Here is a 14,803-nt window from a genome sequence, read left to right as displayed (position 1 = left end):
GCGGCTGAGGGAGCTGGGGTTGTTTAGCCTGGAGAAGAGGAGGCTGAGGGGAGACCTCATTGCTCTCTACAACTCCCTGAAAGGAGGCTGTAGCGAGGTGGGTGTTGGTCTCTTCTCCCAAGTAACTAGCGATAGGACGAGAGGAAATGGCCTCAAGTTGCACCAGGGGAGGTTTAGATTGAACGTGAGGAAAACTTTCTTTACTGAAAGAGTTTAAGGGTTTCAGTTTCTTTACTGAAAGGTTAAACCTTGGAACAGGCTGTGCAGGGAAGTGGTGGAGTCCCCATCCCTGGAAGTATTTAAAAGACGTGTAGATGAGGCGCTTAGGGACATGGTTTAGTGGGCATGGTGGTGGTGGGTTGACGGATGGACTCGATGATCTTAGAGGTCTCTTCCAACCTTAATGATTCTATGATTCTATGATTCTATGATCTATACTCAGGTTAACTGTTGTGTGGATCACTAACTCTTCCATGTACAGTGGTCTTCTGGTCAGGATCACTACAAACCGTTGTTTTTAGAAACTGTAAACAATTGTGTATGTTCTCTATCTTTCTTGATACCAAAAAGGCTGAAGCTCATACTGGTTTGGAACATGAAATTCCTTTCTACCATTGAGTGGCTCTCCCTAGGTGAGGGTTGAGGCACAGAAAAGAAGCAGTAAAAAGTCTTCGCCTCATCCCTTGCCTGTGGTGTTCTTTTTTGGTGAATAAAGGATTCAAGTCATTACATTGTGAATCTGTCAGCTTCTCTGTGCATGAAGGAAGGATTTCAAAACTGCCGAAGTAGGATGTGAGTACTTAAGAAGATCAGGTTCTTTTGAAAATCCCAGACTAAATTCAAATTATTCTGATGGATGTCAACATTTTCTCCCTGCTTTTATGACCCCCCCCCCACCACCTTTCTTCCTGCATATTTTTCTCTTTGATGGAAAAAAATATCACTGTTGTACATAAGCTTTTATTTTTGACCGGCCCACAAGTTGCTTAACCGTATTAACTGAGGGAAATTTACATTCTGAAATATGTTCATCTCAGAACTAGACATGCCTGACCTACTTTGATGATGAGTTTCAGGATGACAGCAGGCATTTTAATGGTGCAGTACCGTAATACATCTTCAGACTGGGAGTTAACAGTAGTTCATAAACTTGTTTCTTGATTACCATTATTCTATGCTTTGGGTTTCAGAAACTGTTTTAAATATACTGTAACTGGGTTATGATATGAGTATTAATAAAACACTAACATTTAGCTTGTTAGGTAGCACTAGAGCTCAAGTGCTTTACAGGAAAACTACGAATGGGAGGAGTCAGAGAGCCTGAGTGAAGGGGAAAAAAATCCAATTTTAACCTGCACCAAAATTTCTCAATTTACTCTTTCCTTAATGTCTGTTCAAATGGAAAAGTTGAAGTTGAAAAGACAATTTAATTTGGACTATTTTTTTTTTCCCCAAATCTTTTCTTAAGGAATAGCTTGGGAAAAAGATTGTGTCACTGTCACTATATAGTATCTGCACATGTTCCCAGCCATCCTTTGGGGAAAGCTATTATAGGTAATAGATGCTGCTTCTGAATGAAGATGTATTTGGCCAAATGCTGCCCTCAGCTATGTCAGTGGAACTGCAAATACATCAAAGCCCATGAAATGAGTGATTTTCCAGTAGTATAACTGAGGGCAGCTTTTGTCCTACTGTATTGAAGTATGTAGGCAGTTTAAGAAAAACATGAAATCTTTTGATCTGCTTATAACCTGTAGTAAAAGCACATGGAGTCATCTGGCAGAATGAAACTCTTCTGTAGAATACTTCTGCGATCTCAGTTACTTGATAGCTGTCCAGCTGATTTTTTAATTCATTATGCTGTGTGATACATTACTACATTTCATACTGTAGCCCTGAGAACATGTGCCCTCTTAACCTTTAAAGGTATTTTAATCTAGAAATTTTTACCCAGAGGGGATGCATTGAAGAACTGTAGTGACTAATTATTAGGTGAAAAATTGTCCTGACAGGTTTATTTTTAAGTTAAGTGATTCAAATTATTTTTGCTTTTTATATCATATTGACATTTTAAATTTACAGAAATTTTGGAAATTTATGGAAATGTCTACAAAAATTGTTTCTAGTGTTTGCAGCAGGACAATTCATCATTAACTTCCTTTTTTTCTGTTAAGCTCTCAATAATTTTCTCTTTCAAGAGTTAGATAGGAAGGTTTGGGTTGTGCTGAATCTTAAACTCTCAAGTAGAGTTCTTGTGTCGGAGCTGTACTATATAGTCCACAGCAGGGCCGTGGTAATCCAAATCCATTCTGGTAATCCAAACTGCTGGCAGGAGAAATCACCTGAATACTCAAACAATTGCCCAGGTCAGCCCTGAAAACCATGGAGTCTGTGGAGAACCTTTCTTACCTGTGAACCACTGCTGGAACTCCTCTCTCCTCTTCTGCTGGTGATGTTTCTGTGTCTCTGCCAAAAGCCTTATAGATTTGAGAACATTGACTTTCCCTTTCTTGCATCCCTTGCTATTGTAGATTTCCATAATGTGTTTTGATGTGTAACAAAATATTTAACAATGCTGATATTTAAAGTATCATTATTGGTGCCTGGGTAAACATCACTGGGATGAAGTGGAAATTAATGTAGCACAGCTATTGTTTCAGGCTTTCTGCCTGCTAAGTCAATCATATTTGCATGCATCAGTCTTGCTTCCTGTTTTAAATCTTTTCTTTGCATCTGAAGCAGACAGATGTGCTTCAAAAATCTAAACAAAGCTGCAAGGCTCTTTCACTGTCACTATGCTTTAGCAAATGCTGACCTTACATAAACTCATATCAGTTTCTATGTGTGATGGGCAAACCACAAACTGTCCTCAGTTTGGATTTGTTTCAGATATTTGGCAAAGTACAAGTTGGAGTCCTCTGAAATCTAATGGAAAGAAAAACAAATGAAAACTTTCCCATGTGAACTCTTGCATTCGGCCTCTGGTCTCAGCCGGAAATAGGACAGCAGGAGTTTCCTTCATGGCATCAGATTTCCTGGCATGCAAATTTTCAAATGTTCTAACAATTTAGAAGCTCAGTAAAGTATATTATTAAGTGGAGATAATAGCTCTAACTACACAAGGAAGTGTTTGTTTTTGTTGTTCTCTTTCAAATGCATCTATGTCCTAAAAAAAATCTGCCAGAAATTATTCTTGCTGTCATTGATCCATTATCTTAACCTATGAGAATGTGTTTGGGTTTTGTTTCTTTGTTTGTCTGTGGGTTTTTTGTTGTTGAGGGTTTTGGGGTTTTTTTTGTTGTTTTTTTTTTGTTTGTTTTTTACAGTTAAAGAATTTAATAGATTTTTCAGGCTAGAGTCCCTTAGATTTAAAGTTTACTTGTAACTCTCATGCCAAGTTCTTCTGGAACAGAAATCTTCGCCCAAGTCACCTACCAAGTATGGTATATTTCCATATGATCTGTATAGAATTCATCAGCCCTTAGAAGTTATTTTCATATGAGTACAGTTCCTGTAAAATAGGACTGGGATAAAATAGGACAGATCTGGGGACTTGATATTGTGAATGCATGCAAGCATGCCTAGATCCAGGTGGATATAACTTAGAGATGCTTTCATAACTTGGCTTATCTTTTTCTGCACAGAGCAGTCTCCAGTTCGTGCTTTTAGAATAAAATAAAAATTCTTTGGCAAGAAATATTTGGAAGCCATAGGATATTTTAAAAAGTCTGGCATCAATGGGTACTTTACCATTTCAGAATAAAAACATCATATTGACTTTTGGCCCTAATTTTGGCTAGTCCCCCTTTTTCCTCTCATTCCTCTCACCAATATGCTTTGTTTAAACCCGGATTTTATTGATTAAGGCCATTACATAGTAACATGATCCAGACTGTGACATGAATAACAAAGTGACTTGATTCCTCTTCTTGGCAATGGCTGTGAAATATTTTTCAGCTCTATCTGTGATAATTTAATTTCAGGAGTTTTTAAAACTGAGCTATTTCTATGTCTAGACAGTACCAAACCCAAAAGGCACTAATTCCAGTAGGGATCCATCCAGCTAGCACTCCAGAAAACCAAATGCAACCCCCAGTAAAATAGTAAGATCTAAAAGAATGCGTCTGAGTGAGTGCTTCTTAGAAATGAGAATATTCATGATTTGAATTAATCTAAATAGCTTACCAATGGGAAAAACAATTCTGAGATGCAGAACACTATCAGTTATGTATTGAAAGTGGGCAGGAAAGAACCTGTTTCCAGTGAGAAATCAGCAGGTCCTACCAGCTTTTAAAATTGATTTCTTTTCCCCCTACAAGTTCGTTATAGTGTCTACAAGCTGTAAATACCCATGAGCCTGACATGTTCTTCTGGGTTTTTTTTTGGTGCAAACATGGTGGTTTCTGCTTTGCACCAAGCTTTATGCCATTATTTCAGTAAATTTTCAGTTTTTATCATCCTCTTTCACTTTCCTAAGACAAAATCTTTGCATTTGAATGCTATAGACCCCTCAGGAAATATTTGTTTGAAGGAACTGGTCCATTTCAGTTACTCTGCTGAAGAAGGAAGCCTTTTCTACAAGGATGATGTTCTATCTTAAAAAAAATGAAATTCTTAAACAGATTTACACATGTTGCATAATGTCTATACAGTAATTTATATTATCTGAGAAAGATGATTAATAGCATAAATAATATTCTGCACCATTAAATCTTATACTGTAAAGTAGATTTTGCAATACATACTTTCTTGTAGTTCTGTGATAATGCAGTATTAGTAAAAATCTTCATTCGCGGGGGGTTTAGCATACCTAATATTTGACAAAAGTTAACGGTAGCTCAATTTTTTCAGATCCCTTTCCATCTGTTGGTTCCCCCTCCAGCTCCCAATTTCAGGTGTAGGGTCTTTATCTGCAGCAAACATACTCAATCTGTAAGAATAACACATGAACAGTCACTTGTATTCCTGCTTGCGCTTCCAGTGAGGACAGTGCATCCACTACAAACTCACACGGCGTGCAAGGGTGCTTAGTGCAGTTAGAGACTTAGACTGCTATAATCTGAATATGTGCAAAGTCTATTTTTTAACAGTTTGCAACTCAGTCAAAAATGCAGAATGATTTTTCAGAGGAACAACAACAGGGTGGACTTTTTAATGGCTGCTCTCAGGCAAGAATCCACAACCCTACTTTTAAATGGTTAAACAGCAGGACTTTAAAGGTATGCTTTGTCAAAATGTCAGATTTAGATGTGACATTACAAAAATGTAATTTCCTCAGCCTAATTTTTGAAATGGCTATTCTGACTGTGTTTTCCCCAAAAGCAATGGCTTGAGGCAGACATCCACCATAGATAACATCAGCTCAAGTAGTTACATTTTGGGAAAGTTTTCTTTATAAGCAACTGAAAATGGTTTCCTTCAGAGGGAAAAGATGGGTTCTCTGAAAGGGGGAGGATGAACAACCTGCTTTGGAAAAAGAAATTACTTAACAAGTACAAGGTGTGCTTAATAACTAATTACATCATTAGCAGTTAGAATTCAAATAGCTTAATCAGGATTCATATTTATATCATTGCGAATGTTCTTTAATACAAGTAGATGGTTCAGAAAAAAACACTGTACCAAAAGAACAATAAATAAATCATGTCAGAGTGTGCTTTTTCATCTTTGATCCATAAAAATCCCTATTATTAATAAAAATCTTTATTGAACTGGTATACAAAGCAGAGTAAAAACTGTGCTTTATCTAGCAGGACCATAATTACTCTGCCAGGCAATACAGGGGTTAACTGTTTGTTCTCATTAACAGTTGCAGAAGGAAATGGTCCTTCACTAATTGGCAGATATTGTCTTAACAAAACAAGGCTGGACTGGAAGACTGAACAGCACATGTCAGATAAGCAGTGAAATTAAGAGAAAATATATATCTGCTGATGATACAGATGTTACTCATTTGAAATCATAAGGTCAAAACTAAAAGTGATAGAAGGGAATGTATTTAAATTTCTTTGGCTTCATCCTTATTTCTGGTGACTTCTGATCATTTGGAGAGAGAATCACAGAAATCGAAAATACTGCCTGTATTGGCTTAATGAATGGACTTTTCCATTTAATTGTGTCTAAGGATAGGTGTGTCTCTCATGTCGTAAATGTAAGGATATGAAAGGAAAGCTAGAAAAATTGTAGGTTTGACTGGGTGTCACCAGATTTCTTTCTAAAATAGTATGTAAAATAAAGTATAAGTAGTGGATTTGTCTCAGATGTGAAAAGGCATTAGAGTTGCATTGTATATGCTCCATTGAATACAGGCAAGGATTTGGGTATGAAAAACAGCTGCACAGTACAGTGAGCAGCCTTGCCATAATCCAAAACATAATGTATCGGGTTCTTTACTTTCACTTTTGAAGTTTGCCTTCTGCTATACAAATGATATAGTATTAACTGCCAGAAACAGAAAAGATCACCCAGGAAACTATAAAAGCTTCTGAGATTGTTACAAAAATATGGATTAAAGTTAAGACATTAACATTAAGACAGAAAAACATGGTATACTCCAGTATAAATGGGAAGGCAGATCATATAGAATCAAAAAAAGACTTTCTCCAGAGTTGTCTCTGGAGAAAAAAAACATATAATATGTTGTCTAAGACTAGAAATTATAAAAGTGCACTGGTATGATGCAAGATGAAGCATAAACATCAGCGTGACATAATGAAAAAGAAACATTTTTGTTCTGTTATTCTTTGTTGAATAGATTTAGATGAAGATACCAGAAGAAAAATCAGTTGATGTAGACTGCATAGTTGTCACCCCACATACCACAAATCGTCCCATGGACCTAGATTTAATGGCCAGGAGACTTCACTGCATGGCCATTCTGTCAGTCAAACACGGGTCCTGCTGACACTGCAGGGGAGATTAAACCCTTAGCTGTGTGAGCGTGAGCATTCATGTTTATTCCAGCTGGCTGCAACTGGTAGAAGGCAAACATTACTGCTGCTAATATTCTCGGGACATTGCATGATACGCTTGCTGAGATGAAACACAGGCAGAGACTATTTCACCTCAGTTTTCTCTGTGGAATTGTAAATTACCCTCATGAGATATTCAGTAACACACACAAGATCGGTTGTTTATCATCCTGTTTCAGATGGGTTAGTGTAATGGTTTCTACAGAAATTCTCACTCCTTGTAATTTAAAATACGGGTCCTGGAGCACCAATATATGAGCTTTAGTGCAGCAGGCTTTAAGGAGGAAAGGAGTTTTGCCAGCCAGCAGAGGAAGGGACAGAACTTCTCCACTTTAAGTTGCAAGGTATGGCTAGATTATTTTTCTACCAGCAATCTGACAGGAACTGCTGGGGTAGGAAGTAAGGAAGAGGTGTGGATAGTAGGGCAGAAGGAAGGGGATCATTCGTCTGGCTATATCTGTACAGAAGTTGAGAAGGCTTCAGTGTTCTTAATTACTTTGGTTTCCTCATTTGAGATTGTTTGGAAATTTCTTCCCCAGTCCTTTGCAGTCTCTTGCAGCCAGAATAAGAACGAAGTCTGATGATTTCCTGATTCACACATATAAACCTTTCCTTTTTTACCGAATGCTTATCATCGTCTTTTATTATGACTGAGAAGAGATTACCCCTTGCCATCGTACTGATTGCTGTCCTTTCTGCACATAGGTAAGAGATTTGGTAAGTAGGAAGTTTCAGACAGGCAAGCGTTCATGGAAGTTCACCCTCTGCTTAATGGTGGCTGGAAGTGATTTTAGGCAACAAGCAACAACAGAGGTGAGAGTTCCTAAGGTCATGTGAAAGACATTGATTTTCAACCTTATCAGTGCCTCTTACGCGATGGGAGAAAAGCAGAGTACAAACAACTCCCTGGCATCAAATTAAAAGGTGGGTATGCTGGTAGCACACGCCTGGAATAATCAAATGAAGATGAAGATCTTCAAAAGTCTAGTTCAATGCACTACTGTAGTCTCAGCCAAGTCAGCAAAGATGTAGATTAATTCAGCCTCGCCTCTTGCTTTTTTTCTTGCTTAGTTTGAGACAGATTGTATTTATTGCATAGGCCAGCACTACACCAAAGTACAGCAAGTTCATTCCTTAAATGTCAGTTGATTTTATGAGCTCACATTTAACAAAAGAAGATGCAGAGTAAGAAACTCACAGGTATTTATGCATAGATGAAACATTTGTTGAAAATTACACAGGTAGAACAGGATATATAATACCTTTAAAAGTACTGTGTTGAGATAAAGGGAGAAATAATAAAGGAGGCTACTGATCAGCTGTTGCTCCAGATTTAGGAAAAGAAAAAGAACAGGTAGTATTGGCAGCACACACACAAAGCCATGTACGCTTTATTCTGAGATTAACAGCATGCAAGGCTTTGAGCCTATGCAGGCAAACTGAAGAAATTCCAAAAGTATGTGCTGGTACACATGGGAGAAGACAGATACTTGGTGAACATGTATTCTGAACACTTCATTTATTTCTGTTGTCCCATCTATATCTAATATGTAGTTATGTAGTTATCTGTTGGATTATTTTTTGTTGTTCATCAATCCACTATATAAATCATAAACCAAAACTGTAACAGTTTATTTTGTGCAACAATCAGAAATATGTCCCTTTTATGATGCTGGGAGAACTGTTCTGCCTATGCCATAAGATTTCAATGGTGTTATAAAAAAAGGGCATTTACCTGAGTCTGAGTTCCTTTACGGGAGAAAGCCTTATCTTCCAGTCTATTTGTAACATTAGACAGAAAATAATTTTTCTTCTGCTACGACTTTGTGTCCAAGATTAAATTTCTGCTACAGCTGAAGTCATGCCAACGCACATGCTGCCTGCAGGGCAGAATTCTTATTACTCTCTTGGAGCAGCATTGTCTTCCAGAATAGTTCTGCATTTCAGGCCTTGCTTATCATCACGGGTGCTCTAATACAGATCTGCTTTCAGTGAAAGAGCTGCCTTAAGAACAATATTCCTACTGTTACAAAGATTTATTTCTGAGCATTTTCAGGAAAACCTCTATTTTTTTTCACTTTTAAAATAATTTTAGGGACAACTCCAGGGAAGACAGCAATCTCTTCACAACAGATATTAATTATCATTATAAGGTATTACTTAATGATGAGAAAGAGTGATGAAAGAGAATACATGTGTGTATAAAGATGTTGTAAACTCAGTGGAACCCAACAAAACAAATTGCAGTGTTGAGAGGAGATTACATTTCTCATTTGTAACTTTCCTTTTATGATGAAACCTGACTCAAGGGCAGAATTTTTATAATTGCCATTGATGCTTAGATAAAATTTGAATTGTTCCTTTAAAAATTGCCCTTAATCCTTTCCGAACTCTTAGTGGAACTCAGTTAAATGTTTTCTGATACAGTAATATTTCACACAAGGATTGAAATAAGTGGGTGGCATGTTTTCTCAGATTATATTAATTTTTTTTAGTATTAGGAAATGGAAAGGACTATCTTTTATCACCATATTACCATACTAGAACAGCTATATATTGTAAACTACAGAGTTTTTACAAAGTCTGCTGCTCTGTACCGACTCAAACTGGAATGTGCCTGTAGCATGAACAGTTCATTAAGCCTGAAGCAAACAGGCATTTTGCGCTAGTACAGAAAGAAACCTCCAAAGCTTCCTCCTATTCCTTAGATTAAGCTGTCTTTCTCCTTCATTGTGCAGTGGTGCTTCGTGCACAAGTACATAACACCTCCACTAAGCAAGGACACCACCACCTACAACGTGGTAGACGAGTTGTCAGGTCTAGTACGCACCATATGGTGTTAGCATACAGTAACGACAGGTCAGACTTCAGCATTTCATGAGTGCTGGCAGAGGCGACATGGCTTTTTCCAAGTTTGCTTAGTAGCAAGTAGCTCGTCCCCGACCCGCTGCTGTTCTGGGCTGTTTGCCCAGAAGTCTTCCCAAGAAATACTAATCCCTGACAACAAGAGGAATCATCCTCCGCGTGCCTCTCTGCAGAAACAGCAGCAGACTCAACTGCAAAACTGTGCTTGGTGTTTTTCTCTGCAGTGCTTTAAAGTAGACCTGCAAACCTGACAAAATGGCAGTGTCTCTGAAGTACAGTGGAAGCATCTGTTGAACTCAGGCGGCTGATCATGCTAACCAGCGATGTGTATAAGGCGTGAGAGAGGACAGAGTAGAAAAGACCTGTAATATGTAAGACAGAGACTTGATATTCTTTCTCACAGCAAAATTGTAATTTTTGTGCCACTGTTGGTAAACTGTTGCTGTGCTTAATAAACCTCAGCCACACAATAGCAAATGAAATTGATACTGTTTTTTTTTTAAAGAAAAAAAGGTGAAGAAGATGACTGGCTTTGGATCTAGCCATGTCAACGATGACATGGCTGGGGTAGTTAGGTTTCCTGTGCTCTCATCAGAACTTCAGTTTCATACGTTTGCTCTCTGAGCCACTTGCTAGCTCAAAATAAAGTGAAAATTTTTACACAGAAGGCTTAGGTAGAATTAGCATGTAGAGCTTTCTCTTGGGTGATATGGTTTTCGCTAATGTACTGTTTAGAATATAGGTAATGGAATGGTGGTTACTGTTAATTTTTGCTGAAAGGGGAGTAAAGAAGAAAACCTTCACGTCTGAAAAAGTGTTGTAAAGGGAAGTGAATATCCTAACTTGAATCTCCTCTTATCTGTGTACTGAGGAAAGGTGTTTGATTTAGATTTTTCCAGAGAATATACTTAAAATTGCAGAATTATTTCCATTAACATTCCACTTTGAATACAGATAACAGGCAGTACAACATAATTTTGTATTTGTTATATAGAACATAAAATACCAAAAGGAAATGGCTGAATTAATACTGGGAAAAGTGAATTTATATCAAATATATCGTTATTCTCTGGTCTCCAGAAGTAATTAAAACTGGGGAAGAGGATTGCAAATGAGCCTTTTGATGTGACATCAGCAAATCTACTGTAACCAAAGGATGACGGGCTGAACCACGCCTCTCACATAATCTGATTAAGAATGTATTTTACAGCCACAATTGTGCAGTGAAACTTACTTTTAAATAAATTATAATTTTTATACAGTAGAATAGACTTTTTACAGAACAGCATACATTATTTTCCACATGTCAATCAATGATGGCTTAAAAGTGACTCATAAAATTGATTTTACATGAACAGCTATTTTGCATATTATGCAAGAAGGAACAAAACAAAACGTGTAGGGTAATTTGTGAAATTACCTCAAGTATTCCTCCTCTGTCTCATGTAAAGGATCTTTTAGTTAATAACACATATGGGATTTGGAAGCGTTGCATTTCTTCTAATCAGCTGGTGCTGAAGTGAGAAGAAATTCTCTAATGTTTTGTGTTGAGGCTTACACAAATTATAGATAGCACCTTAATATGCTGCTCTTCCTTTTTGGGGATACAAAACAGCTTATCCAAACAATAAAGAATGCTACCTCCCAGCTGTGCTCCTGTTGTACACTCAGGAACTTTCTGCCCTGTACCTGCTGGTGAGGACTAAAAGGTATGCGGAGAATATTCCGCACTACAGCAAGATGTTTTCTCTTTTGGGGAGGTGGTAGGGATTCTACACATTCATATTTTAATACTTTATGTGATCATGGAATTACATATCATCATAATGCACACAGCCCATGGGTAAGAGTTAAGGTTATGGTTTCAAGCCTAAATCTTGCATTTCCTGGCTGGTGAGCAATTAATTTATAATGTTAATTGCATTTTAACACTTTTGGGCTGATCCTGTCCCTATTAAAAGAGAACAGAAAACTCCTACTGGTTTCAAAAGTTGAAACCCCTGTATGTAATATTTCATACTGTACATATTGATTTTATGCTTTTCTAGGCTGTTCAAAGATCAGTTTTTAAAAATTTTTCCTCTGTTTATGTTTAGCATGATATGCCATTTAATGAGGAAACAGAGATTTAGCAACATTATTAAAGAATAAATTAAATGTCAATTAGTGCTGACATTATAATGTCAGAATTCTAATCCACAACAGAATTTTGGTTCGGCATACCAATCCATGCTCATTTGCTTCTTATTTGTGATGTTAATATTTATCTTCAAATTAAATATTAAATAAGGTAAACTTTTAGAGAAAATATTCTGTACATCATGGAAGAGTTTAGGGTCTCTGTAAGGTACGTTCCTTGAAAAGGTCGGATTTTGCAAATATGGGCTCAACAGTATTTTTGATGTTATTGCCATAAATGCCCTGGATTTCCTTGGAAATTAAATGAAACCAACACAGTTTCTCACCACCCCCACCCCCCCCCTTAGGTATATATATAAAAAAAGGTCATTTGTGTCTAACCCATTTGGTGCTTATTTGTAGATTTTAATCTCTTTGTAAACTTCCAATTTGCCAATATTTCCATTAAGGCAAAGTACCAGCATTAATATCTGCATCTGACTAAAAGAGACAGAAAAATCCGTGCTTTATTATAATAAATCAATTTAAAAAATGGAAAAATATAACACACTATTTACAAATCATTAGCCCTAAATTTACTGCTCTTTTAAACAAAAAAGCTAGACCTCCAAGCACAGAATAGTAATTATCTGTTAAAAAGACAAAAACTGTTTGCTGATGTTTAATAATTGAATTTCCAGCTGATGATTCTAATATTTTTGAAATTTTTTTCTGACTTTCTTGAAGTCTAAATTCCCTCCTGAAGCTCTCAAAATGTCAGGTTCCTGCCTGTCCATTAATTATTTACTTTAACTATGTTTCATGAATGCAACAAAGAAAAAAAGTATTATTAGTTTAGCTTAAATATCTAGATATACTTCATGGATCCCATAATGTTCACATTCCTGTACTTAAACATATGCATAAGTAATTGGCTAAATTAGTATCCAACAAATAAGAGTGTGTGTCTCTGTCAGTAAAGAAACTGGAACTGTGAAAAATTGAAAAAAAAAAAGACTATAATTTCTCTTAAATGTTCAGGCAGGGAAATAGCACTTACTGATCTGATCTATACCATATGATTCAATGGATGATTCCATGGTGAAGTACCATAAATTATGTTTTGAAATCTGCCAGCTATTGATAACTTTCCAGGAGACATATTCCAAACTGACCAACCTGACTGTTTTAAATCAGCATACAGCTTTTTCTCTTCCATTATTGAAATCTGCTTTGGAATAAGCATTTCTAGAAGTAGAGACAAAGTGAGCGAAGCTCACTCTCCTAGGCAAAGATAACTGCCAGCTTTCCTTATAATCACAATTTTATTTTGTAACATGTAGCATTCTATGACCGTGGGGATGTGGAGGAGGCTTTGGCATACACATGGTTTATTTTTTTCAATTTTTCAGCAAGTATCTCTTTTTAAAAGGCTTCCTGCAGAAACACAAAATGTAAGTTTCCCTCATCTAAAAAGCATGAGTTCATTGTGTTGATATCACCTCAGCACTTCCAATTTTCCTAACTGCAGTTGTGGCACAAATTTACGTACATTTTTTGGGCAGTATCAGGGAAATGCATTGAAACAATTAACATATTAAATTAAAACAGAGCTCATGTGTTAGGAAAAACAATTCCCTCAATCTTTATTATGACTTAAGATATACAAGAAGTCAAGTCAAGATTGCACAATAGTTCTCTGTTAAGCATACAGACTAAGGATTGGATTTGGAGAGTTTAGGGTGTGTAAAGATGACATTGAATTGAACAGACAAAATGTTAAGTACCAAACCCACTTATTAAGCATTTAAGTACTTAAAAAAAAAAAAAATAATCTCAAGACTGTATGTGGGTCCAGTTCTAGGACATGTCCAGTGAGACCTAACTGAGTTGGAATAACAGGAATATATAATTCATCTGTTGGCTGTCTACATGTAGTTTGCAATTAGAAAAGCACCACACTGGGAGCTGACAAAGGAAATGAGGTATTGAGGTCTTATCAAGAGAGATATTTCTCACAACATTTCCTATATGGGACTCTGATCTAGAAATGTGTCCCCAGAAATGTTTTCCTTTTTTCACTAGCTTGCTCAGATTTTTGCTTGTTTGGTACTTTGCTTGAAATGTATTTATATTCACTTTGTTAAGTATGTTTTACTCAGTTATTTTTTCATGCAAAAATATTTCAAAACTCAGTGCTCTAGTGCTGGTATACCTGGACAAACAACAGCGGTTTGGGTGACTTGAAATGCAGATGTTTGCTACAGCAAAAAATCAGTCTGAGAAACAAACACACCATATTTACATCAGGGTATGCTACGTCATGTTTGTTTAATTTAAGATCATTCTTAGTTATTTGAGGTACAGATGTTAGTTTATTACAGTGTAAGTGTTATGAATGAGAAGTGATAACAAGAAAGTCATGAATATTAATCTTGTGTCTAACACAGATGCTACTACTTTGGCAAATATATTTAAAGCTGGTAGCTAAAAACAAGTTTATATTTTGATAATCTTAGTCCAAAGAGAGATCAAGACATGTATACAGTATGTATTAGGGACCAGCTGCACTGGGAATTACTTGTAGCTGATTGGTGGTGACTATATCATGATATGACCTCCATTTCAAGTAAACCCCAATACTTTAATATCTTCATCAATGACATAGAGAGCGGGATCGAGTGCACCCTCAGCAAGTTTGTGGATGACACCAAGCTGAGTGGTGCGGTCGACACACCAGAGGGATGGGATGCCATCCAGAGGGACCTGGACAAGCTCAAGAAGTTGGCTCATGTGAACCTCATGAAGTTCAACAAGGCCAAGTGCAAGGTCCTGCACCTGGGTCGGGA

Source organism: Pygoscelis adeliae, unplaced genomic scaffold (assembly GCF_000699105.1).
Source record: "Pygoscelis adeliae isolate BGI_AS28 unplaced genomic scaffold, ASM69910v1 Scaffold21, whole genome shotgun sequence".
In the NCBI taxonomy this organism is placed as follows: domain Eukaryota; kingdom Metazoa; phylum Chordata; class Aves; order Sphenisciformes; family Spheniscidae; genus Pygoscelis; species Pygoscelis adeliae.
Note: the sequence above shows the minus strand (reverse complement) of the source record.